General features: G+C 47.1%; 1 long non-coding RNA gene and 1 other non-coding gene across 2 annotated transcripts in view; both read right to left on the bottom strand.

Moving 5' to 3' along the window:
• The window catches only part of LOC144587954 (uncharacterized), a 494,427-nt gene that overhangs the window by 30,095 nt on the left and 437,755 nt on the right, over nt 1-26,577 (bottom strand). The window lies entirely within an intron of this gene.
• On the bottom strand, nt 18,122-21,117 carry LOC110085942 (uncharacterized). The gene is made up of 2 exons (XR_013543224.1): nt 20,152-21,117; nt 18,122-18,463 (listed from the first exon to the last, which is right to left on the bottom strand). It is a non-coding gene; the product is annotated as an uncharacterized LOC110085942 (transcript).

Genomic DNA, 26,577 nt, shown 5'->3' with positions numbered 1-26,577 from the left:
TTCAGGATGATAAGCAGTGGTTTCCTTGTGCTTAATTCCACAGATCTGCCATAAGCGTTTCATGAGCTTTGATGTGAACGATGCGCCCAAATCTGTGATTATCTCTGAGGCAAATCCCATCCTGGACATATACCCCACCAAAGCATCGGCCACTGTGTTAGTTTCAATGTTAGTCAGGGGTATGGCTTCAGGATACCTTGTGGCATGGTCCACAATTGTTAGGATGAACCTGTTCCCCCTCTTTGTGGCCTTGGGCAAAGGCCCCACTATATCCACCCCTATGCATTTGAACGGAGTGTCAATCACAGGCAAAGGGCACAACTTTGCTTTGGTCCTGTCGCGGTTATTCCCCTGCCTTTGACACACATCACATTGTTTACAGAACTCCCTGATCTGCTTCCCTATGTCAGGCCAGTAGAAATTCTGTGTTATTCTCTGCTGTGTTTTGTTCACTCCTAAGTGTGCAGCAAACATGTCAGAGTGCCCCCTTTGTAAGATCATGGGGCGATACTTTTCAGGTACCACCAGCTGACTTCTGATCCCATCTCCCCCTTTTGAGATATTCCTCAGGGTTTCTCTATATAAAATCCCCTTTTTCTCCAGAAATCTCACTGGGGTTTCAGGTGTCAGCTGGGCGTCAGTCACCTGTTCAAAACACTTTTGGAGAGTGGCGTCTGCCTTTTGCTCCTGTCCAAATCTGCTGTCTGTGGTTAAGGTTTCCACCACAGCTTCTGAACTTCCCCCACCTGCTTCCGTCTCTGGCTCATCAGTACCCCCCTGAACTGTCCCTGTGGTGGCTTGTGAGCGTGTAATCACTAGCACCCGTTTCACATGTTCAGCCAGGTCATTTCCCACGAGCACGGCTGCTGGCAGAGTCGATGAAATCGCTATCCGCCAATCTCCCCTCCAGCCTTGAAAGTTGACAGGTACCTCTGCTACTGGCAGAGAGATTATCTGCCCCTCAATCCCTGCCACCTTCATGCTCTCATTTGGGATTATAAACTCCCTAGGAATAATATCTGGATGGCACAGGGTTACCTGGGAACAAGTGTCCCGCAGCCCCCTATACTGACGGTCAAGTATTCCTACGTCCACCCCGGCTGTCTCAAACAACTGAGAATCTGTTTTTATCAGCAAGCAGCGCTTCACCTCCATAAGAGGACCATTTTCCTCAGCCTGATCAGCAGAGGCAGCTGTCCCAGACTGAGTAGCCATGGCAACAGGCTCCCTCTGTGACACTGAGCCTTGCTCTTTCTGGACACAGAACACAGCTTTTGGCTTGGTCCCACTAGAATTCTGAGGCACCATTCCTTTTAGCTGCTTTAATTTTTCACACTCTGAGATTAGATGACCCTTTCCCTGACAGAAATAACATTTTCTAGTGTATTTGGATTCTCTCTCCTCTTGTTTCGGTTTTCCCTCCAAATTCTGAGGGCTTGGTTTCATGCCTGAGGGCTTCCCTTCACCATGGGCCCCTCCCCCTTGCTGGCTTTTCCCTGGTCCCTGAGAGTACTTGCTGTAGGTTTCTTTGGGTTTACCTACAGATTTCCCCTCACCCAAGGGCTTTCTTATTTGGGAGATAAAATCCGCGATTTCTGCGGCTGCTGCCACAGATTTCGGTTTCCTTTCCCTCACCTGGAATTTCAATTCCCCCTGCAGGACTGAATAGAACTGTTCCAGGGCTATCAAGTCTTTAAGCTGCTCATAGGTCTCTATTCCCTCCTGCGATAGCCATTTCTCAAGCAGCCTCACCAATTGGGCCCCCACTTGGGTAAAAGTTTGTTCTGGTTTTTTAGTGAGGGACCTGAATCTTTGTCTCAGCTGCTCTGCATTTATCCCATGTCTTGCAAACACCAGTTTTTTGAACTCTGCAAAATCTTTCATCAATTCCTCAGGCATCTCGGCATAAACCTCAGCCAGGCTACCACTGATTAAAGACCGCATGATGGTCATCTTCTCAGTTTCCCTCACTGAGAAGTCCACAAACGCTCTTTCCACTAAGGAAAAGAACACCTCAGGACAATCTCCCTTGTGGTACACAGGGAATTTCTTCAGGTCAGCCTTAGACAATTGGCCTCCCTCAGAATCCCTATTATTATTATTGTTCTGGTTCAACAGTTCCAGTTTTCTTAATTCAAACGCCATTCTCTCTCTCTCCATTCTTTCTTCAAATTGCCGCTGTTTCTCTCTTTCCCTTTCCTCCATTTCCCTCACCCTCAGTTCATGCTGTTGGGCTAGGAGTAATTTTCTGAGTTCTGGGTCCTGCTCTCCTGTGCTGTCACCTTGCACTGAGCCAAATTCATCCTCAGAACCTTGGTCAATCTGGGGGTCTTTCACTCCACTCATTTCTGCCATCTGGCTTCGAGTCAAGGGCATAATCCCCCCCTCAGAACAGGCTGCTTTAAAAAGTCAAGCCTCAAAATAAAACGACCACTTTTTTCCTTCTTGCCTCAGAACCAGCTCTCCTAGAGATTGCTGCTGTTCTTCAGCACTAAATTTGCAACAGTATCGAGTCAGAGCCTACCCCCCTCTGCTGGGCCTCTCAGCTGGCAAGCTAGCTCACTGTTGCTACGCAGTTTTGCCTCAGCGTTTTCCCGCCAAAATCAGGCTGCCTCAGAGCACTTTAATCTAAGTCTCCCCAGTTGGCACGTTCTTCTACTAGTGCACCTCCCCGTGAGGTACACCTAGAAGATTACCTACGCGCCTCAGACTGTCCCTGACTAGACCCCCCTTGCTCTGGGCACACTTGCCAAGGCTTTGCTGGACCGCTGGACAACTGGACCAGTCGTATCCCACACGCTGGACACCAATCAATGTGACAAACCCAGACCTACTGGGATCTATCACACAGTTACTAAGCTGCCACCAACCATTCCCTATAATAAGTCACACAGACCAGGGATGGATTTTTAAACAACAAAAGAATAAGGTTTATTTTAAATACAAACAGGGTAAATAAAACAATCAGGTGAATAAAATAAAGTAACGTGGCTTATTCTCACACACACAAGCATACAGTTTGGTTCACCTAGAACCTTTAACTTAAAGCACAGACCCTGAACCCATCAGTTCTGGCTAACCCACAGACCCCTGAACCTTTCAGGTTGGTACTCTGACACACAGTAGTACCCTGTCAGACACCCAGACTCCCACAACAGCTTCTTCTTCCCCAGCTGCTGCTTCGTCCCAACCCAGTGTCTCACAGTCTGTCTCAGCATCTCCTCTTCACCACACAGGCATCACATATTTATACAGTACAGCCCCTCCTCCTGATGTCCCGCCTTCCACTCCCCATAGGATGGAACTTTCCCTCCAAACCCATGACAGACAGGTAACATCAGTGCTGTTATGTAACACTTCTCATCCTCAGTGCCTGTTTTGGGGAGGGTGGGGTGATTGTTCAGAAGTAGGACTTCGATCAAAGCAACATGTAAAGTGGGAAAGAGGGTCCCTTGACTGCGGGCGCCTGTGACAAACCCAGACCTACTGGGATCTATCACACAGTTACTAAGCTGCCACCAACCATTCCCTATAATAAGTCACACAGACCAGGGATGGATTTTTAAACAACAAAAGAATAAGGTTTATTTTAAATACAAACAGGGTAAATAAAACAATCAGGTGAATAAAATAAAGTAACGTGGCTTATTCTCACACACACAAGCATACAGTTTGGTTCACCTAGAACCTTTAACTTAAAGCACAGACCCTGAACCCATCAGTTCTGGCTAACCCACAGACACCTGAACTTATCAGGTTGGTACTCTGACACACAGTAGTACCCTGTCAGACACCCAGACTCCCACAACAGCTTCTTCTTCCCCAGCTGCTGCTTCGTCCCTCCCAGTGTCTCACAGTCTGTCTCAGCATCTACCTCTCACACACCGGCATCACATATTTATACAGTACAGCCCCTCCTCCTGATGTCCCGCCTTCCACTCCCCATAGGATGGAACTTTCCCTCCAAACCCATGACAGACAGGTAACATCAGTGCTGTTATGTAACACCTCCCCTCTTTAAAAGTTGTTTTGTAGGGGGAAAGCTAAAAGTGCTTTTCACCAAAAAAACAACCTGCATAAAATACACAACAACATTTATACATACCATATAATACTTACATATACTTACACTCCAAGTTAACCATAGCAAATATGCATTTAAACATTTTACCATATACAGTACATCAATTTACCTTTATTAATACCAACCAAATTCAAAACCAGGTACATTTTAACTTTTTGTTTTCATTATATACATATAGTCCATGTTCTTTCGCCGTCTTCAATCTTCAGGTCTTCTTGATAAGGCGTCAGCAACACAGTTCACTGACCCTCTGACCACCTTCACTTCAAAGTCATAGTCCTGTAGGTTTAAAGCCCACCTCATAAGTTTGCTATTGTGGGTTTTCATTGTCTTTAACCATTGCAATGGTGAATGGTCAGTACACAGAATAAAATGTCTTCCCCAGATGTAAGGCTTGGCCTTCTGGATCGCGTAGACTATGGCCAAACACTCCTTCTCCACGGTTGCCAAATGTCTCTCACCTTTTTGAAGTTTCCTACTCAGGTAGGACACTGGATGCTGGTCACCATTCTCATCCTCCTGGCACAGAACTGCTCCTACCCCGCTGTTAGACGCATCGGTGTAGATGATGAACTCCCGGTCGAAGTCTGGAGCACGCAGGACAGGATAGTTGATTAACGCCTCCTTCAACCTCTGGAACGCCGCCTCACAGTCGCTGGTCCACGGGATGCGGTCATCAGCCTTCTTCCTCGTCAGATCGGTCAGCGGAGCCGCAATCTCGCTAAACCTCGGGATGAACTTTCTGTAGTAGCCCACCAACCCAAGAAATGATTTGACTTTTTTCTTGGTGTTGGGTCTGGGCCAATCACGAACAGCTTCTATTTTGGCCTCCAGGGGTTTTATCACTCCTCCCCCTACCTTGTGACCCAAGTATTTTCTTTCTGGGATACCCAGCTGCAGTTTGCTCTCTCTGCAGAGCCTAGGCCAAAGCACTTCCTCCCCTGGGTTAAAGCGCCTCTCCCTGCCTTCCTGGTCATCCCAAGCTTTCTTTCTGACCTTTTGAGCTGGCAGGGTCTCTGCTGCTAGCTCTAGGTTTCTCCTTAGGTCATTCATCAAGGTGTCTATGTAAGTCACAACGTCTTGTGGGTCACCCTGGGCGATCTGCCCCCAACCCTGCTCGATCAAATCAAGGGGCCCCTTCACCCCTTTCCCAAATAAAAGTTCAAATGGACTGAACCCGGTACTGGCTTGTGGCACTGATCGATAAGCAACCAAAAGGGATTGCAGCTTCTGGTCCCAATTGTTTGGATTCTCTGCCAAGAAAGCCCTAATCATGCGCATTAGAGTCCCATTGAACTTCTCAGTTACCCCATCACTTTCAGGATGATAGGCAGTGGCTTCCCTGAGCTTAATTCCACAGATTTGCCATAAGCGTTTCATGAGCTTTGACGTGAACGATGTGCCCAAATCTGTGATTATCTCTGAGGCAAATCCCATCCTGGACATGTACCCCACCAAAGCATCGGCCACTGTGTTAGTTTCGATGTTTGTCAAGGGTATGGCTTCAGGATACCTTGTGGCATGGTCCACAATTGTTAGAATGAACCTATTCCCCCTCTTTGTGGCCTTGGGCAAAGGTCCCACAATATCCACCCCTATGCATTTGAACGGAGTGTCAATCACAGGCAAAGGGCACAGCTTTGCTTTGGTCCTGTCGCGGTTATTCCCCTGCCTTTGACACACATCACATTGTTTACAGAACTCCCTGATCTGCTTCCCTATATCAGGCCAGTAGAAATTCTGTGTGATTCTCTGCTGTGTTTTGTTCACTCCCAAGTGTGCAGCAAACATGTCAGAGTGACCCCTTTGTAAGATCATGGGGCGATACTTTTCAGGTACCACCAGCTGACTTCTGATCCCATCTCCCCCTTTTGAGATATTCCTCAGGGTCTTTCTATATAAAATCCCCTTTTTCTCCAGAAATCTCACTGGGGTTTCAGGTGTTAGCTGGGCGTCAGTCACCTGTTCAAAACACTTTTGGAGAGTGGCGTCTGCCTTCTGCTCCTGTCCAAATCTGCTGTCTGTGGTTAAGGTTTCCACCACAGCTTCTGAACTTCCCTCTGCTTCCGTCTCTGGCTCATCATTACCCCCCTGAACTGTCCCTGTGGTGGCTTGTGAGCGTGTAATCACTAGCACCCGTTTCACATGTTCAGCCAGGTCATTTCCCACGAGCACGGCTGCTGGCAGAGTCGATGAAATCGCTAGCCGCCAATCTCCCCTCCAGCCTTGAAAGTTGACAGGTACCTCAGCTACTGGCAGAGAGATTACCTGCCCCTCAATCCCTGCCACCTTTATGCTCTCATTTGGGATTATAAACTCCCTAGGGATGATATCTGGATGGCACAGGGTTATCTGGGAACAAGTGTCCCGCAGCCCCCTATACTGACGGTCAAGTATTCCTACGTCCACCCCTGCTGTCTCAAACAACTGAGAATCTGTTTTTATCAGCAAGCAGCGCTTTACCTCCACAAGAGGACCATTTTCCTCAGCCTGATCAGCATAGGTAGCTGTTCCAGACTGAGTAGCCATGGCAACAGGCTCCCTCTGTGACACTGAGCCTTGCTCTTTCTGGACACAGAACACAGCTTTTGGCTTGGTCCCACTAGACTCCTGAGGCACCATTCCTTTTAGCTGCTTTAATTTCTGACACTCTGAGATTAGATGACCCTTTCCCTGACAGAAATAACATTTTCGGGTGTATTTTGATTCTCTCTCCTCTTGTTTGGGTTTTCCCTCCAAATTCTGAGGTCTTAGTTTCATGTCTGAGGGCTTCCCTTCACCATGGGCCCCTCCCCCTTGCTGGCTTTTCCCTGGTCCCTGAGAGTACTTGCTGTAGGTTTCTTTGGGTTTACCTACAGATTTCCCCTCACCCAAGGGCTTTCTTATTTGGGAGATAAAATCTGCGATCTCTGCGGCTTGTGCCACAGATTTTGGTTTCCTTTCCCTCACCTGGAATTTCAATTCCCCCTGCAGGACTGAATAGAACTGTTCCAGTGCTATCAAGTCTTTAAGCTGCTCATAGGTCTCTGTTCCCTCCTGCGATAGCCATTTCTCAAGCAGCCTCACCAATTGGGCCCCCACTTGGGTAAAAGTCTGTTCTGGTTTTTTCGTGAGGGACCTGAATCTTTGTCTCAGCTGCTCTGCATTTATCCCATGTCTTGCGAACACCAGTTTTTTAAACTCTGCAAAATCTTTCATCCGTTCCTCAGGCATCTCGGCATAAACCTCAGCCAGGCTACCACTGATTAAAGAACGCATGATGGTCATCTTCTCAGTTTCCCTCACTGAGAAGTCCACAAACGCTCTTTCCACTAAGGAAAAGAACACCTCAGGACAATCTCCCTTGTGGTACACAGGGAATTTCTTCAGGTCAGCCTTAGACAGTTGGCCTCCCTCAGAATCCCTATTATTATTATTGTTCTGGTTCATCATTTCCAGTTTTCTTAATTCAAACGCCATTCTTTCTTTCTCCAGAGCAATTTTCTCTCTCTCTCTCTCTATTTCAAATTGCCGCTGTTTCTCTCTTTCCCTTTCCTCCATTTCCCTCACCCTCAGTTCATGCTGTTGGGCTAGGAGTAATTTTCTGAGTTCTGGGTCCTGCTCTCCTGTGCTGTCACCTTGCACTGAGCCAAATTCATCCTCAGAACCTTGGTCAATCTGGGGGTCTTTCACTTCACCCATGTCTGTTACTTGACTTCGAGTCAAGGGCATAATCCCCCCTCAGAACAGGCTGCTTTAAAAAGTCAAGCCTCAAAATAAAACGACCACTTTTTTCCTTCTTGCCTCAGAACCAGCTCTCCTAGAGATTGCTGCTGTTCTTCAGCACTAAATTTGCAACAGTATCGAGTCAGAGCCTACCCCCCTCTGCTGGGCCTCTCAGCTGGCAAGCTAGCTCACTGTTGCTACGCAGTTTTGCCTCAGCGTTTTCCCGCCAAAATCAGGCTGCCTCAGAGCACCTTAATCTAAGTCTCCCCAGTTGGCACGTTCTTCTACTAGTGCACCTCCCCGTGAGGTACACCTAGAAGATTACCTACGCGCCTCAGACTGTCCCTGACTAGACCCCCCTTGCTCTGGGCACACTTGCCAAGGCTTTGCTGGACCACTGGACAACTGGACCAGTCGTATCCCACCGCTGCCACCAATCAATGTGACAAACCCAGACCTACTGGGATCTATCACACAGTTACTAAGCTGCCACCAACCATTCCCTATAATAAGTCACACAGACCAGGGATGGATTTTTAAACAATAAAAGAATAAGGTTTATTTTAAATACAAACAGGGTAAATAAAACAATCAGGTGAATAAAATAAAGTAACGTGGCTTATTCTCACACACACCAGCATACAGTTTGGTTCACCTAGAACCTTTAACTTAAAGCACAGACCCTGAACCCATCAGTTCTGGCTAACCCACAGACCCCTGAACCTTTCAGGCTGGTACTCTGACACACAGTAGTACCCTGTCAGACACCCAGACTCCCACAACAGCTTCTTCTCCCCAGCTGCTGCTTCGTCACCACCCAGTGTCTCACAGTGTCTGTCTCAGCATCTACCTCTCACACACCGGCATCACATATTTATACAGTACAGCCCCTCCTCCTGATGTCCCGCCTTCCACTCCCCATAGGATGGAACTTTCCCTCCAAACCCATGACAGACAGGTAACATCAGTGCTGTTATGTAACAGCGCCTCTCTCTTGAAAGGTGATGATTTGATTTCAAGAAAACCAGCGGGTCTCCGTGGCCTGTTTTGGAGGACAGAAACGGCCACAGAGAGGAAACGATTTTGATTTTTCAGAGGAAAATGCTATAATCAGAGCTTCCCTTCTGGGCTGCTTCTTCTCCTGTTGTGGGTTTCTATGTGGGTTTGTTGCTAGGATATCATCCCACAAATGAAAAAACCCAGATACATTTACATGTGGAGGAAGGGACAAACACACAACTCTTCCAAATGCACCATGGAAAGAATAATCTTTGGGGGCTTGCTCTAGAACAGATGCTGTTTTGAAGCTGTCTTGTGTCCTGCCTCCTTTCTGTGGGACTTGTATATTCATAAATAAACAGATATTACAAATCAGTGTAAGGCTTTTATGAGCTTCATTCCTCCAAAGAAATAAGTCTTTTAAAGCTGACACTAGAATTTTCTGCAGCTGAAGAATGAGAATGGAACAAAACATTATAGATAGCCCATTGTTGGAAGAAGGTGTTCCTCAAGTGTTGATTGTGTGCAACTGTCACAGCAGGAATTTTTCTCACCTCCCACATCTTGCAAATTAGTTTGCTTTGTTTTGGAGTCCATTGTTAGGCCGTAAACATGTCTTTTTCCTTTGCAAGTCTGACTGCTTAAACAGGAAATACCACCCATATCCCATCTCTGAAATGCAAATGTGAACGACTATCTACAGCCGGGGAAAGTGTGATCATCTTGTAGGCAAGTTGTTAGGTTTTTTTTTTTAATTGCATGCAAATACACACTGACGGCCATTCACAGTCTCCCTGTGTGCACATGCCAGATGAAAAACCAAGCGAGGAAATGTAAATCATGTTTCAGCCTGCATATATATGACTGATGCTAATAACGAGGTGGAAAATAAAATACATTTCTACATGGAAGATTTTGGACATGGTGAAGTGTTTGCAAACAGATCTTGCTGGATTTTGAGCTCCATTGAATTCTACCACGCTCAATGAGGTGTCTCAACTGCAGAGACTACAAATCTAATTGTGGACCCCGTGTTTTGTAATCCCCACATCTGATCCTTCCAGCGTCATTGGGTAACTTGAGCTCTTTGTTGATTGTGTCTGTCATTTCTCACAGAGTATTTCCACAGTGCCAATGGGATTTTTCTTGGGTGAAGACAAGAGTCCCAGATGTTTTCTGCAGGACAATGGGCGATAAACTTCTTTCCTTTCCCATGAAAGAGGCCAGTTGAGTTTTGCTTACGGATGAAGGGAGAGAGAGAGCTAAAACCAGCTGGCGTCCAAAAGTTTGAGAAAGCCTCGATATGAGCATTCCCAAATGTTAGCTGCCTTACGACTGAAACAGTCCCGAAACCTATGGGGATCAAAAGAACTGGCCACGCATCTTCGGGGTGGAAGAGCTGCATTTGCCTGAGCTGTCTTCAGTGTGGAAGGGACGGTCACTCTCGAATTGGCCTCCTCAGCCACATGAGACCCTGTTCCAAGACCTCTATTCAGAGCACGTGACCATCGTCTCTTGAGATTGAAGGAGGCCTTATTTAATGTGTTACTGAATTTTATTTCAAGTTGGGCACTGCAGAGGACTAGGGAAAATCCAAAATTCTGTCATGTAGAAAGTCTGGACTAAACCCCAAAGCCCAGATTCAGTTCTGAATGAAGGCAAATTTCCAAATTGGTTCAGTTCAGCTCAAAGCCATCAAATGCAACAGGATGGGGCCCAGGTGGCTTCTGATCCCTGGTTATACTGTATTTTCAAAAGCAAACTTCAATACCTGGGACCCAGGACCCATCCTCTTAGCTGTCTGAAAATTTACCCCTTCCCTCTAAAGTCTCCCTCTGCTTATGGTCCTGTCCGGACGCCCTGTCCAGCCCCCCCTTCCCTGCTTATGAACCACGGGTGGCCTCCAAGGGGGGGGTCCTGGTGGCCCTTCAGGAGGGGCTGCTCAACACTCCCAAACAAGAACAACCAACATGGGCCTTCCTTTCCGCCCCCCCCACGCCCGAGTGTCCTCCTCTGAGGGGGGGGGTGCTCCCTTTCTCCCTCAGGGTGCCTAGGAAGGCCCTCCTCAATGCCTGCCTGTCCTTAAATCACACCTGGGGGGACGGGCGGGGGGGCGCCTTGGGACTGGGCAGCTTCCCCCCCCAGGAGGTTCCACAGGAACCGCCATTTTCCCACCGAAGGGCGGCGGGGGGGGGGAGGGGTAGCCACGTGACTCTCTCTCAGAGTCCTCCTCCTCCTCCTCCTCCTCCTCTTCCCCCCCACCCGCCAAGCCTGAGGCAGCTGCTGACTCCGCCCCTCCAGCCCTCTCATTTTTTTTGTTTGTTCAGTCATTTAGTCATGTCTGACTCTTCGTGACCCCATGAACCAGAGCACGCCAGGCCCTCCTGTCCTCCACGGCCTCCCGGAGTTGGGTCAGATTCATGTTGGTCGCTTCAATGACCCTGTCCATCCATCTCATCCTCTGTTGTCCCCTTCTCCTCTTGCCTTCACACTTTCCCAACATCAGGGTCTTTTCCAGGGAGTCTTCTCTTCTCATGAGATGGCCAAAGTACTGAAGCCTCAGCTTCAGGATCTGTCCTTCCAGTGAGCACTCAGGGTTGATTTCCATAAGAATGGATAGGTTCGTTCTCCTTGCAGTCCAGGAGTTTCCTCCAGCACCACAGTTCAAAAGCATCAATTTTTCGGGGGTCAGCCTTCTTTATGATCCAGCTCTCACTTCCATACATCGCTACAGGAAAAACCATAGCTTTGACGATGCGGCCCTTTTTTGGCAAGGTGATGTCTCTGCTTTTTAAGATGCTGCCTAGTTTGTCATCACTTTCCTCCCAAGAAGCAGGCGTCTTTTAATTTCAACTTGTTAACTGGTGGCAATTCACTGCTGTGATCTATGCCATTGCATTTACAGCAGTGAGGTTTTGGCTTGTGTGATAGTTAGACAATACTGTAGTATGTTTTCATTTCCTAAATAAAGACAAAGGTTCATCTTCATAGACTGTATATAGAATGAAAAGGTAGTTGGTTTCCAGTCAAGTATTCATGGCACCATGCTTCAATGATAATACATTGTTGGGCAGGTACCTCACCTTCAATGCAATCTTAGTCAAGTTCATTGCAAAGTAAGTCCAACTGTATTCAGTGCTGCCTGTTCTGCAAGTAACTCTGCTTAGGCTTAGATCTTTAATGGAACTATCCATCTGAAATATCTGTTTCTGGTGCTTAGCTAGGAAAGTGGCCTGATTGGAACCTCATATGTCACTTGTCAACATCGTATCAATACATGCAGTTGGATCATTCTCACTACAAGTGGACTTCTGCCTGTGATTTGTTTCTCTGAAGTCCAAAACTGATACCCTGTTTCCCTGAAGATTGTTGTATCCCCTTCATGGATTGCTGCCTTGTCATGGCGAGGGGGCTTGAGTAACTCAGAGAAGCTATGGGCTATGCCATGCAGGGACACCCAAGACGGACAGGTCATAGTGGAGAGTTCCGACTAAACGCAATCCACCTGGAGTAGGAACTGGCAATGCCACTCCAGTATCTTTGCCAAGAACGCCCCATGATCAGAAACAAAAGGCTAAAAGATATGACGCTGGAAGATGGGACCCTCAGGTTGGAAGGTGTCCAACATGCTACTGAGGAAGAGTGGAGGACAAGTACAAGTAGCTCCAGAGCTAATGAAGTGGTTGGGCCAAAGCCGAAAGGACGCTCAGCTGTGGACGTGCCTGGAAGTGAAAGGAAAGTCCAATGCTGTAAAGAAAAATACTGCATAGGAACCTGGAATGTAAGATCTATGAACCTTGGTAAGCTGAAGGTGGTCAAACAGGAGATGGCAAGAATAAACATCGACATCCTGGGCGTCAGTGAACTAAAATGGACAGGAAGGAGCGAATTCAACTCAGACGATTATCATGTCTACTATTGTGGGCAAGAATCCCGTAGAAGGAATGGAGTAGCCCTCATAGTCAACAAAAGAGTGGGAAAAGCTGTAATGGGATACAATCTCAAAAATGATAGAATGATTTCAACACGAATCCGAGGCAGACCTTTCAACATCACAGTAATCCAAGTTTATGCACCAACCACCATTGCTGAGAAGACTGAAATTGACCAATTCTATGAAGACTTACAACACCTTCTAGAACTGACATGAAAGAAAGATGTTGTTCTCATCCTAGGGGACTGGAATGCTAAAGTAGGGAGCCAAGAGATAAAAGGAACAACAGGGAAGTTTGGCCTTGGAGTTCAGAACGAAGCAGGACAAAGGCTAATAGAGTTTTGTCAAGAGAACAAGCTGGTCATCACAAACACTCTTTTCCAACAACACAAGAGGCGACTCTACACTCGCCACCTCCCGAGGTAACTGGTTCCATTGTCGTACTGCTCTAACAGTTAGGAGGTTTTTCCTGATCTACAGCATAAATCTGGCTTCCTGTAACCTGAGCCCATTGTTGTGTCTCCTGCACTCTGGGATGATTGAGAACAGATCCTGCTCCTCCTCTGTAGGACAGCCTTTCAAGTCTTTGAAAAGTGCAATCTGATCTCCCCTATGGGGTGTCATACAATATAATATTTTTTTCTCACCTGAGCGCAAGTGAAGACAAACCAAGTGTCAAGACCATTCACAGGATTGTATTTACCAATACTATGTCGAGATGCAAAACCTGGATAAGGAAGAAAACCAACCGGGGTTGTGGGGGGAGGGATATATTTGAAGTGTGGTGCTGGGGGAGTGCTTTGTTGGACTGCTAAAAAGACCCAATGAGTGAATGCATGGATGGTTCTGGCTTTGTTTATTCCAGGACCCACTTGATTGTCTTTCTGCAGCCCGGGGTATCCAGAAAGCTCTGGATGTACCTGGAGTACATCATGAGCAATCAAGACTTGCTTGAAAAGAGGAGGTCGCTTGAAAAAAGTGGAAGGCATCAGGAAAAGAGGAAGATGGAATATGAGATGGACAGACTCTCTAAAGGAAGCCATGGGCTTTGCACTTACTTAGTACTTTGCAAGTAGAGGTACTTGGGCTTTGTGATTCCTTAGAAGTCACAACAGCTCAGTGAGGTAGGACTCTTAAATGATAGCTGGTTTGTGACCCTTCTCCATTCCTGGATTTAGCCAGACCTTGCTGTTCAAGAGACCAGTCCTCAATAAGGATTTTTATATTTAATTTTTATTAGAAAAATAGAGTTCCATAGAAAATCAGTTTATTTTGTATAAGCATTAGCATTCAAGAACATATTCAAAGATCATTGCAGTTAAATAAGATAACTATTTCCCTTTAAAAATAATAATCTCCTAACAGCTAATCTAGGGTAAGCTATAGTGGGCTATGGTGGGCTAGTCCCCCCTCCTTCTTTCTCCTTTACTTACATCCTCTCTCCTTCAAGCTACATGCTCATACCATCATCATGGAATGAAATCCATCATCAGTCTCAATCAATCACCAGTAAGATGCAATCATCATTTCACATAACCCATCTTCCATTTTCTACCTTGCTAACTCCTCCCTTCTTCTTGGCCTTTCTGGCTGTTCACCAATTAAGCTTGTTGTGCCACCTCTCTCCATCCCTAATTCCCATGAGAGTCCAGGTGTTGTTTTTATGTCCTCCGTACAAGCTTGGAATGTTGAGTCTCCCGAGCCTCTCGATTTGGCCTTCAAGATACCTGGATGCTCGGCTGTAACAGTCTCCAAGAAAACACTTTCACGGTGCTTAGAAAAACACATTCCAAAGTCTCTTGAATCATCTTCATACAGAACCTACCTGACTCCATTTTACATTTCTCTGACTACATATCCCATCATCATGACACGCTTCTGACCACCTATCCCATGATCATGACAGAGAGTACACAGAGGTGGTTTGGCGTTCCCTTCTTCTGGGACTGTGCAGCTGGCCCAAGGCCACCCAGGCTGGCTCTTTCTTCCATGAGGCACAGTGAGGAATCGGACCCCCGATATTTCCCATCTCCTTTCTCCTTGTCTGTGCTACACCTTGATCTCCCCCGCCCCTTTTTAATACGGGATCAAAACACATGTTACACTGAGCTAGTCGTGAGAAGCAGAGTTCTTGCAAGATCATGTCTTTAGGGAACAAAGGTCTTACCCCCATCTAATGGTAAAGCTAGCCTGCCTTTTCACAATGTGCCCAAAGAACAACCGCCTCCGCATCAACTCTTTTGCCTCCACAGATGGTTCAGGCTTGGTTTGTTCCTGGACCCACTTATGATTGTCTTTCTGGCAGCCCAGGGTATCCGAAAAGCTCTTGGATGTACCTGGAGTACATTGTGAGCAATCAAGACTTGCTTGAAAAGAGGAGGAAGCACGAAAAAAGTGGAAGGCAGTAGGAAAAGAGGAAGACGGAATATGAGATGGACAGATTCGCTAAAGGAAGCCATGGGCTTGAGTCTGCAAGAGGGCAGGACATTTGGGAGGTTGCTGTTTCAGTAGGCTTATGATGGGCTGGAGGTGACGTGATGGCCCATAAAAACAGCAGTTTGGGCTCAAGCCCCCGCCCCACCTGGGTCTGCTCTTGCCAACATCTGCTTTTTGCACCATGAGATCTAGGGCCTTCTGCTCTTGATTCAAGCGACTGGCTGCTGCTTCATCTCTGAGGCATACGCTGAGGGGAAGCTACAGCCCGACATTTCTATTCATTCCCAAAGGAGAGAGAGCCGGCATTCGTCAAGGATATTCAATCAGAGGCTGAGCCTTTTAAGACAGACACTGGTGCGTGAGGGGCCAGTGCCTGTCAGATCCCATCACAGCTGGGAAATTAATTAACAGATTAATTAAGGATGAATGATTGAAAGATGCCAGGTGATCCCAGACTACCCCTCGAAAAGCAGTTAAGTTTCCCCGACCAGTGCTCAGGAATATAAATGTTTTGGATTAAGAATCCACCCCCCTCACCGCCAGAAATGTTACTTTTTTAAGATTTAAAATCCCTGCTGGCTGGGGAATTCATGAAAAATAGTCTGTCCCTGTTCTGTCTCAGGTCTATGTGGCAGTGAGTCTCTCTGGCCTTAACTCTCTTGTGGGCCTATAAGTGAGAGAAAGATCCAGGCCAGAGGCACATCGGGTGGGGAAGACCTAAGCGACAGGGAGATCTCGTGATTTTTCTCCCCATCCAGGGTGGGAAAGCACGTGGCCGGCAGAGCAATTCTGGTCGGTCAAACAGCTCGTAGGGAAATTCTTAGGGAGGCCCTCCTTCCTTCAGGCTGATCACATGCTGTATCGCCATCCTGTTGAAGTACATCCATTCACACAGCACTAGGAGAGCGGGGCTGGGCATGTTTCTCTTCCCTTCTCTCTTCTAGATCGACATGCAGATGGGTACTCCTAGATTCTTTGATGTCACCTCCTCCTTCTTTCCATCAGTAGGAGAAATGTGCGTGCACGCACAGCTGCCAGCTCCTCTCTCTGTGTTTTTTTTTGGGGGGGGTCTTTTTCTTTCTTCACTATGCCCAAATTGACTTCTCAACTTAATACAGAATATGTTTCCTTTTTTTTTTTTCTTTCCTTACTCCCTCCAAAGTAGAGATTAATCCAGGAGCCGCATGATCCGCATTAACCTGCTGCATATTATTACCCAAGTGGCAAATATCAAATAACCCTCCCGGAGCCTGACCAGGATGAGTTAAGATGGAGGCGAAGAGGAGGACAGAACTTCAGCAGAGCCACTGCTGGGAAGGGCACCCAGAACCCCAGGCGAACCTCCCCCCTCCATCCACCTCTGAGCAGGTGGGGAGCCGCTCCGGCTGGGCTCGGTCGGCCCCTGCTTGCTCCCTGGAAGTGGGGGAAAAGGCACACCTTTCTTTTCTTGCTGCACGGCTGGCCGGCTGGCTGGCTGGCTCTGAAAGGATGCTGCGGTCTCTCTGCTTTAACTTTAACCTTGGCTTTAATCAGCTTTAACCTTGGCTTTAATCAGCACCGTTCACCTGCTCCGGAGGAGGATGCTGGCGATGCACATTCCGCCGCTCCCAAAAACACACCAACCCTCTCTCGCTTATTAGCAAGAGGGGGGTCAGTTACAGGCCCCTCCGGCAAGGTGCCAGGGCCTACACGTTCCTCCTCTCTCGGCAGGGTGGCAGACCTCCTCTCTGCCTCCCCCCTTCTCCTTCTCAACTCAGCAGAAACCGACAAAGTGGCTGGGGCTGCTTTTCCGGCTGGTGGGGAACGGGATGAATTGGAAAATCTGCTCCATCCATCTGGCAAGGGAATTGCTCTGTCGGCACTTGGCAGCCGCAGCTGAGATCCTTGCCCTCCCCCTCCCAGACCCCTTGGAGAGGAGAGGACCTCGGCTCTGGGCAGATGGTTTTTCAGCAAAGTGTCCCCTTGGGCTGAAAGAACAGCCCTCGGCTTTGGAACGAGGCTGGCCCGCTTAGAACCCTGGTTCCTGTACTGCAAGCGGGTGGCCGAGCCTGGCTGGCACCTTGTACCCAAGGGCACAGAAAGGGCAGACGGCACAGCCAGCATCCGTACATCAGACTGCAGGCACCTCCGCTCAAAATCAATGCAGAAAAGCACACCCCACACCCTGACACAATTCCATGTACAGTAGGACCCCTGGATCTGTGGGGTATTGGTTCCAAGCCCCGCCCCACCCCACAGATGTTGAAAAATGCAGATGAGAGTGAATGGAATTTTAATAGTGAAAGTTGTACATATCATGGTTCCTGGCTCTCTCCAGTGGCCAGTTCTTGTAACTTCATATTTACAAATATGTATTTTTTTACAATTTTTCTTTTAATATTTTCAAATGGTGGATAAGTGAATCCATGGATACTGATCCCATAGATACGTGGGTCCTAATGGACCTAGAAAGCTAGCATCTCTGGATGGCCATTAGGATAGATTCTGGCCTTAGGTTGACATGCAAGGAATTCCCCTCTCTCCTTTCAAGGATTCAAGCTGTTGAATCATACCAGTCATCACCACCGCCACCCGGTACGAAGTTGACATTTGAATTGTCTTGACCGTGTACCTGAAAGGAATGTTTCCTTCCTCCTCTGGCTCCCCAAAGCTCACGTTGTCTTTCCTCAGCTTCCGGAGAGGGTTTCGGGGGGTGGGGTGGGGAGAGAATTCCTTCTGTGGGTTCCTATCTGAGATGTTACGGTGGGAGCCAAGGAGTTATCATTTCATGGAGTTCTCTTTCCATGGGGCAGCTCACCCTCTTTGGCCTGGAACCCCCCATCCCTGCAGACTTTCTGTGGAAGCAAAGCCTGGAACAGTGACTTTTCTAAACACCATCTCCTAGGAAGCCTGTGTAGGCTGGAAATGCACATGAATGGGACAGAGGCGCTAAAAATAACTAGGAGGCAAAGGCAATGCTGATGTCCTTTTTCATCACAAACATTTTTACTCCATTGCATCAGCTAAAATACTAGTTCAATATTGACCGTTTTAACCAGAAGGGCTGAGAGTCACCCTTCTGCCTCCCAGCAGTCCCGACAGGTAAGTCAAGCCACGAGAAGGGGGTGGCCCCTGTGCTCCTTACAGGTGTAAATCTGGGGGTATCACTGCACCCCTCGTGGTCCTGAGGGCCTGGCACCCTTCTTGCATCATGGCCTCCTTGTAGGCAGGAGGGGGTCCGCTCCCCAACACCACCGCAAAGCCGGCGTCGGAAGAGCCCCGCTCTGGAATCTGGAAGTGAGGATGGATTTTGGCTGCTTCTCCCTCTGGAAAGACAAAGAGTAGGTTTCCGTGGCAACCCAAGCAACCTGCGAAATGGAGGAAACGGCTCTATTGCTATTAGCAGAGGGGCTGGTGGTCCATCTGTTTGAAAGCGGTGAACATGTGCTTTGTGGGTGGTTTTTGAACAGCCCCCCCCCCCCGGTCTGGGATGCTTCGGCTGCAGACGTCCTGCTTGGATGGGGAGGTTCAGCTGGAGGTTCCCTGGGATCTCAATGCTCTGCAGGGCCGTCTTGGTCTGACCCAGCTGGGTGCTGCCAACCTGCTAGGCAGTGGCTCTCTGGCACCCCAGGGGAATTTCCCCCTCGGTTGCCACCAGGTCCCTTTTCCTGGGGAGAAGTGGCCTACAATGGTTCAGGACTAAATCGAGGCTCGTTTCCCCCGGCCCCATGCCTCTGCCTTCAGGGAAAGCAGACGTGCATGTGTGTGCATGTGTGTACACGGGTGTATGGGTGGGTGTCACCGGCCAGGAGGAGGGGTGCTGTGGCCTGCAGGTTTAAACTAAATCCCAACTAAACATTGGGATCGCGCTTGGTGCATCTCGTCCCCTTGACATCTTTCATGGTTATGCAAAGGCCCATGAAGAATAATTGGGCTTAAGCAATAACTCCGCCACCAATTGTCACGTGGGGCGTTGGGAGGGGGCAAGAGGACAGGGCCCCACATCGGATGTTGGGTGTGTATGTTCCTTTCTCCCCAGTTCAGAGGACTTCTCATGAGCAACCCTGTTCAACAGCGGAAAAGAGGAGACCACTCAGATCAACACCTGATCTCAGATCACCCCCCACCCCCCAAAAAAGCGTGCCACATCTCCTTGAAAGTTGCTTCCCTGGATGACCGTCACCAGACAACGGCAGACGGGAAGTGTTGATTACACTTTAAAAACTGCCCAGTGCATTTTGGCCCAAACATTGTGGGCTTTATTCAGAGGCCATTACAGTATTTAGCTAAAGGCAAGATTCTCCGGAAAAGACCATCATGCTGGGAACAAGGGACAGCAGCAGGGAAGGAGGAAGACCAAAGACTCGGTGAATGAACTCCCTAAAGGAAGCCTCTGGACTGATATCTGCAGGAGCTGTGGAAGGCTGTGGAAGACAGGACATTTGGGAGGCGGATCCACCCTTGGGTCGCCAAATGTCGGAGGCCACTTGAAGGCACAGAACTACACAAACAGTTTAGCCACTTCCTTTCAACCAGGGCAGCTGGAAATCAGGCTGAAAGAGATCACAATTACCGACTGCTAAATCATTGCCCTTGAGGAAAGCCACAGGCTGATTGGGCCAAAACACGCCACACAGTTTTTGAAGCACAATGTGTCTGTTTTTTCCATCAAACTTACAAGCCCTGCTGCTGAGAAGCAGAGTGGGAGCAGCAGGCATAACGCTAGGTTTGGGTGTGGAAGCCCCGGGTTCAAATCCTTGTTCTGGTGCTATCAAGCAATGTGCAACGCTTGCGTCGATCAGCTCCTGGGGGCAGAGCCTCTCCAGCCAAATTGTTTGCCAGGAACCCTATCTTGCTTCTCCTTTGTGATGTTCCTTTTTTGGGGACTCTCTCACCGCCATCTCCTGCGCGCACAGTAATTATTTGTGACGGCACCCGGGATTTTCCATCAGGGCTCCTGATTGAGCTGAGCTAAAACGCAGCTGCGCTCCGTACCGTGGAGTGGGGAGCTTACCGTAGGCGGGATGTGTGTCGCTGAGAGCAAACACGGCCAGCGTGCGTGATGGTGAGGAGGAGGAGGAGAGCCTTCGCCTTTTCAGCCAGCAGTGAAGGCAACAGGCGACGGTGCATAACAGCAGCATGGCCAGGGCGAGGGAGACGCACAACCTGGAGGAGGGAAGAGGGGCCCTTAGGACAGAGCGACCTCTCGGCCAACGTGGGCTCTCCAGGAAGAGAGAGGGCTGGGGAGAAAGCGTGGGGGGTCCTGTCTAGACTGGAGAACTCGAACTGGGGAACGGGAGAGCAAGCAAAAGGCCCGGCCGAAAGAAGCAGGTAGAACTTGGGCAACATTCTTTCATGAAGGCCAATTAAAATGCTCCAGAGGAGGACTAATCCCAAAGCAGGCTGTGATCCATGAAAGCTGCGGCCGTGATAAAGGGGTGACTTGGGCCACAGGGTTCATTTTTAGCGCAACCGAGGGCTGCTACCTCGGCATGGGCTCCATAAGTCTTCTTCAGCTGAGGGTTCAAGAAAATGAATCAACGGCAACAAAAAAGGGTGTGTGAGGGGGGTGGTGGAAGTGGGGAGAAGAGAGACTGCAGATCTAAAGGCAACCCCCCCCCCCGAAAGGGCGGTTCAAATGACACATGAGGGGACATGGGTCTTTCCTACTGTTCCTCCATTTTCTGTCCAGGAACGCAGCTCCCCGTGTTCACGTCCTGATCCTAAACCATAAAACGACAGCAAGCAAACTTATTTGTAAGGTAGAAAGGGGGCCAAGTGGAGCGGAACAGGGCGTCTTCTCCTTCTTTAAGGAAATTGGCTTCTAAAGAGGTGCTAATCCCTCTAGTTTGATGAAATGTGGGAGAATGATGCTCCTGCTTGGTGTGAAACAGATTTTGGGTGGCACCAAGGCTGGTGGGAGAGAAAAGGAACAGCCACACATTCTTTGAGGATGGGAATGCTATTTAAAGCAGGTGACTTTAAAAAAAATCAGTGGATGGATGGAGGGAGGGAGGAAGGGAGGGATGGATAGATAGAGAGATAAGAAGGAGCTGATGGATGAATGGATGGATAGGAAGGAAGGAAGGAAGGAAGGAAGGAAGGAAGGAAGGAAGGAAGGAAGGAAGGACGGACGGACAGAGAGATAGATAGATAGATAGATAGATAGATAGATAGATAGATAGATAGATAGATAGATAGATAGATAGATAGATAGATAGATAGATAGATAGATAGATAGATAGATAGATAGATAGATAGATAGATAGATAGATAGATAGATAGATAGATAGATAGATAGGTAAGAAGGAAGGAAGGAAGGAAGGAAGGAAGGAAGGAAGGAAGGAAGGAAGGACGGACAGAGAGATAGATAGATAGATAGACAGATAGATAGGTAGGTAGGTAGGTAGGTAGGTAGGTAGGTAGGTAGGTAGGTAGGTAGGTAGGTAGGTAGGTAGGTAGGTAGGTAGGTAGGTAGGTAGGTAGGTAAGAAGGAAGGAAGGAAGGAAGGAAGGAAGGAAGGACGGACGGACGGACGGATGGACAGACGGATGGACGGACAGACTGACTGACTGACTGACTGACTGACTGATTCACATTCCCCCCCCCAACTAGTAGCAAAACAACAATTGTTTTCAATGCCCTTGTTGGTAAATAAGCCTAATTAACATCACACAGAGTTGATCTCTCTTCCCCATTTGGTACTCACCACAAATACCAAGCACCGATGCTCTGCACCTCAGGACCGATGCAGCTGAAATTGAAAATCAAACATTCCAATCAAGTAATCAGAGTAATATCCGCTGTAACCATATATTAAGAAGTTGAAAATGAAGGGGGGGGGGAAGGGAAAGCATTTTTGAACACTGTAATTATAATACTGTACAGTTTAGCATCATTACTTATTTCTCTGGTTTTGCTTGTTGTAATCATTGTATCCATTTTTTTGGCATCCCAGGATTTTTTAGGTAACAAATTTTCTCTTACCCATTTTCTTTTCTGTACTTCCTATTCTTTTTGAGAAAATAAAAGATTTCTTTTTTTTAAAAAAAAAAATCAGTTTGTACTATTCTTAAGCATAGCAATTCACTTCATAAACTTCCTAAAGTATCTCAAAAGTTCAAAGTTCATAAATCTGCACGGTGGGGGAAAGCAATGGGCTAAACTGCCGTTCCCATTCTGTGTTGTGTAACTCAGTTCAGACTATTTAAAAAGTTCCCAATTTTGCACCAACGCATATAGATTAGCCAATGTACTTTTATGCACGTCAGTCCTCTTGGGTCGTCTATTTGGGGAGGGGAGGCCTCCGTGGCCTTTCTAGACTTCCTCCCCAGGAACCCTGAAGAGCTGCTGTTCCTTGGTCAATAAAATCTTGAGCTAGGTGGGTCCAAATCAGCAGAATGCCCTTGTCTGGGTTTTTAATGCACAGATGGTACTAGGGACCCAGTTCCAGCACCACCCATGGTCCAAGCCAGTGGCAAACCCTACGCCATTTCCAGAGCTTGGAAATGTTGCTTTTCTATAACCTGGGAGATTCTGGGAATTGTAGTTTTTTATTTACAAAAAGAAACATTACTAAAGTAATATTTGGATTTTGCATTCACATATGCCCTTGCACACACACATGCATGGACGCATGCACTCCACAGAAAGCCTGCCCAAACTGCAAAGTCATATAGAATCATAGAAAAGTGAAGATGGAAGGGGCCTACAAGGTCATCAAGTCCAACCTCCTGCTCAAGGCAGGGAGACAAATCAAAGGATATCTGCCAGGAGATTATCCAAGTTTTTCTTGAATTCTTCCAGCGTTGGTGCGCTCACCATCTCTCAAGGTCATGGGTTCCACTGTCATACTCCTCTAACAGTTAAGAAGTTTTTTCTGATATTCAGCCAAAGTCTGGCTTCCTTTAACTTGAGTTATAGCAAAGGTGGAGAAAGGTCTCACCTCTCGGCCGATTCGCACTTGAACACTGGTCTTGCTGGCTGAAAGGCAGACAAAGGGGGAAGAATCAAGAGGAGACAGAGAAGCTGGCCTCTCCAGATGCGGATGGCTCCGTTCCACAGGGAGTGGTGGTGGAGACCCCATCCATAGGGTGAGGCAACCCTCCTGCTGTCCAAAGTCACAGGAGAGGGAAGGGTCCCCCAGTTCGCATACTTGACCAGCGAATAGAGATGGCACCACATTGCGGATTTTGGAACAGCTTGTCCGAGGAAGAGTTCTGGTGAGCTGAAAAGTCTGCATAGAGTTCCCACTTTCTCTCTTTTCAATTAGCACCATAAAGGTCTTAGCAGTGGTTCAGTAAGTGGGCAACCAGCAGGCACAGCCTCACAGGTGTGTGGCAGAGAACCTAGGAGTTTGAAGGGGGTGGTTTGTTCTGCTCCCTTTTTCTACTCTACTTCATTCTAGAAGGTAGACTGAGACAGCCTTCAAAGCTGGCTCCATAAACAGCGCTTTGCAACAGCCCGGTCAAGAGGCTTTACCAGCTTGAGCAAGTTTGCCAGGTGCAGCTCTCCTTTTAACCCTGTGATTCACCCACCCAGCCCAGCCTCCACCCTCTGCACTCAGAGCTCCAGATTAGACTATGGATCACCAGATTAGACTACGGTTGTGCGCTCTCTGTGGAGCCACCTTTGAACACTTTTTCAGGAATGCTGCCATGGCTGTGGAACAACTTCCACAGCTAAGGACTTGATCACACATGAGAAAAGAATCCAAATTATACCGATTCTTTTCATACCTCTGTTCTACCAATCCATTTTTCCCCAGTGGTCACGTGGCATATAGATATTCACATTGCTTTTAACTGCATCAATTCATTTCTTTCTATTTGAACCGTTTTAGCAAGCTGCATTGCTCTTTAATTTTGTTTCGATTCATTTTCTCTACTGTTTCTCGTGTCCATCAGCCCAATCCTTGCCATTTGTTTTTTTAAACTATCCAAGGTGATCTATTTATGAAGCTCTGCCTTCTCTCCCCCTCCCCTTTTCCCCTCCCTTCTTTACACACTTTCCATGCATATCTCTCCCTCTTAGTTCTTTTCCCTTCTGAACAGGAGGAGGAAGTGGGTTTTGAAAGACTTGCAAAGTATTGTGAAGAGTAGGGTTTAAAAAAACAAAACACCCCTTTCTTTACAATTCAAAGAAGAAAATCTGAAGCCCTCTTTTACCTGCAAGGAATGTGCAGAAGGCTGTCTTCTTTTGAGCAATGTATTCATGGAAGTTTTTTGTGATGGTGGCAATGACAGCAGCGGCTGCTATTAATTAATTAACTTTATACCCCACCCCTCTAGACCATGTCTACTCGGGGCGGCTTACAACATAAATCAATATAAAATATATATAATCATAAAAATATAATTGCTATATTAATTAAGACAATTAATTTAAGAAAGGATTACCAAGATGGGGTAGGATAAGGAAAGAAGAAATAAAAAAGACTTAGCTGACTGGAAGGAAGGCCTGTCTAAATAGCCAAGTTTTGAACTGTCTTTTAAAAACACCCAGCGAGGGTGCCAGCCGAATTTCTGTTGGAAGGGCATTCCACAGCCGAGGGGCCACTGCCGAGAAGGCCCGGTTTCTAGTTTTTTCCTTCCGATCCTCTCTCGGCGTCAGACCCCTCAGTCGTCCCTGCTGGCTATGACGGGTGATTCGGGTAGATCTGGGTGGGAGAAGACGATCTGCCAAATATTGAGGTCCCAAACCGTTTAGGGCTTTATAAGTGATCATCAGCACTTTGAAGTCGACGCGGAAATGGATGGGCAACTAGTGCAAAGCAGCCAGAGTGGGGGAGATATGCTGATGTTTTCTCACCCCACTAAGTAGCCTGGCTGCTGCATTCTGGACCATCTGAAATTTCCGCATCAGCCTCAAAGACAGCCCCACGTAGAGTGCGTTACAGTGTTTTAATCTCGAGATTACAAGCGCATGTACTAGAGTAGTGAGGGCCCCCCGATCAAGATATGGACGCAGCTGGGCAATCCGCCATAGATGAAAATAGGCAGAGCGGACCACGGACGCCACCTGGGTTTTCATGGTAAGCGCCGGGTCCAGATGTACCCCCAAGTTGTGAACCTCATTCTTTGCGGCAAGGGTTGAATGTGCTGAAATGATAAGGAATGAAGCAATACATCATTGGTACAATTTCAAACAACCCTCGTGAAGCAGGGCAAATTTGCCTGGGCAGATGAATCAATGTTGGCATCCCATGAATGGAAAATTATGAAACAATCTAAAATTGGTATAACCGGGGTTCTTTTGGCAGGTGTGACTGAGCCCTAAGTACACCTGTTATGTACTTTATTGTGTTTTCATTACCAGCCAAATGTCTTTTTTTAAAAAAATAATAACTACCTCACCCTTTTCAATATCATTTTAAATTGCTGAGTATTAAGTTGGTTTTAAAATTTGGTGGCTTCTAGATTGCATATTCTTTTAAAAATGTGATTGTTCTTTACGGGTGTCGGTGTGTGGAAAACCACAATAAAACTTGGGTAACACCAACGGCAAACAGAAAATGAAGGGCAGTAATTCCAGCAACTAAAAAAGAAAAAAAGATTTATTCTAAGACTGCAGCATTTCAGAAACAATACAGTATACACTATAAATATAGTGGAAGATGAACTCTAATAAATAATACTTTTTCATAAGCTCTTGTTGACTAAAGTAGCTTTTATTTCATATCTGTTTGAATTCAGCACAACCTTATTAAAGTCCTATCGAAAGAAAACATAGCAATTCCACAGACACATCCCAGTATGAATTACCTGGAAAAGTCTAAGCAATACACATAGTATGCTACTGGACTCATATAAGCCGTCCGGAAGTACATGGAAAGACAATTTATTGCAGTCTATACCCACTAAAGTTGTTATTTTATGCACCTTTACTGACTTTTCCCTTCCCAAGGAGATGTATCATTTTTTGCAGCACATATTTGGGAGTGACAAAGTTAATGACACTTGGGTTTTTCTGGGCAGTGGTTCTACAAGGACAAAAAACATATCTATTTTAAAGAAAGCCTAGCAATAATGTTACATAGAATAAGGCAAGGTTAAGAAAGAGGAGTGGGCGGTTTCCTTACTTGAGCAGAGCCTGACGTGAATGCAAAGAACATTTTTATTTTATTGCAGGAATTTTCTTGCAAATGTTTGCCTTTATATTATTGTGACGACCGTTTTCCCATCCAAAGATGAGTCTAAGGTAGAGATGGGGATGAATATAAAAACGGATCAGTTTTTCTGACGAATATAGCAGATTCGTCATATATTCGTCGATCTGTATTTGTAAAATTTTAAATCAGGAAGAACATGGCTTGAAGAATATTTCCTCGGTTTTATTTGTCGATCCATTCATATTCGTCTATATTCATTACTCCTTTTGGGGGCCTCTCTGAGCTTCGCCAATTTGAAGCTCTGGCCAATTAGGACAGAGATCCTAGATT

The sequence above is a fragment of the Pogona vitticeps genome, chromosome 3, assembly GCF_051106095.1.
Source record: "Pogona vitticeps strain Pit_001003342236 chromosome 3, PviZW2.1, whole genome shotgun sequence".
Taxonomy (NCBI): domain Eukaryota; kingdom Metazoa; phylum Chordata; class Lepidosauria; order Squamata; family Agamidae; genus Pogona; species Pogona vitticeps.
Note: the sequence above shows the minus strand (reverse complement) of the source record. Positions and strands in the feature narration are given on the sequence as shown.